At 52.1% G+C, this 987-nt stretch overlaps 1 long non-coding RNA gene across 1 annotated transcript; it reads right to left on the bottom strand.

Moving 5' to 3' along the window:
• Positions 1-8: 8 nt before the first annotated feature.
• LOC115284643 lies at positions 9-699 on the bottom strand. The gene is made up of 3 exons (XR_003905295.1): positions 603-699; positions 175-281; positions 9-98 (listed from the first exon to the last, which is right to left on the bottom strand). It is a non-coding gene; the product is annotated as an uncharacterized LOC115284643 (long non-coding RNA).
• Between the last annotated feature and the right edge of the window lie 288 nt (positions 700-987).

Below are 987 nucleotides of genomic sequence, written 5' to 3'. Positions count from 1 at the left end.
ACGAAGGAGCCTCGGGCCACAGTCATCTTGTGCTCATACTGCATCTTCACCTGGTTGCGCAGGTAGTAGCTCTTGGGCACCTCACCCCCATAGTTGATCTGTGGGCGAGGGCTGGTGAGTGAGCACTGACTCCAGTCATCACCCCTCCCTTCTCATCCTCTGGGCACCCAGTACCTTGGTCAGGCACTTGGGGTTGCCATCAGGATCAGTCATGGTCCCCCTAAACTCCACGGGAAGCTGGTCAGGGCTGACGAACTTTCACAGCTCCTGCTTCCAGTTGCCTGTGGGAGCAAGGTGGGGGAGGGGGGTTGTGAGGACTCAGGTATGCTCGACAGAGGGGAGAGGAGCCAAGTTCAGGGAGGAAACCTGATGTGTCCTTGGTTTGCTCCTCTATGCACCTACTCCAGAGAGAACCCAAATGCTTTATGGGGCCACCCAGGCTGGAGTCTCAGGCCTGAAATATCATCTCAGTGTGCAAAGGCCAGTGGGGGTCAGGCCAGGGTTGGTACCTGAGTCAGGATGAGTCAGGGAGAAATGGGGCCTTTCACATTGACCTCTGCTTCCCAGGCAGATGGGCATAGCCAGGAGACCAAGTCACTCACCTCCCAGAATCACTATCTTCCTTTGTGTTTCCTCACTCATGAACACCTTGACCAAGTTGAAGACCACAGGGAAGAGCTTGGGGGCTGAAACACATGAAATTCCTTTGGGAAGCTGGGCTAGAGGACTTGGAGGTATAGTCATGGGCAAAGGCATGAGCTGGATAGGAGTTGGATATATCTAGATTCTGATAATTCCTGCCGTGTGACCTTCAGCTAGTTATTCACCCACTCTGAGTCTTAGTCCTATTAACTATAAAATGGAGAAATGTAAACAATGTATGCATAACACTTGGCATAGTGTCTGGCTCTCAATAAAAGGCTGCCTCCCCTACCCAGTTGTAGGGTGTCAGTAATGTGGTTTTCCCAATGGTGCCTCTTTTTTCCT

This window comes from Suricata suricatta, unplaced genomic scaffold, assembly GCF_006229205.1.
Source record: "Suricata suricatta isolate VVHF042 unplaced genomic scaffold, meerkat_22Aug2017_6uvM2_HiC HiC_scaffold_13822, whole genome shotgun sequence".
NCBI classification, from domain to species: Eukaryota; Metazoa; Chordata; class Mammalia; order Carnivora; family Herpestidae; genus Suricata; species Suricata suricatta.
The sequence above is the reverse complement of the archived record's forward strand: the minus strand, read 5'-3'. Positions and strand labels throughout refer to the sequence as shown.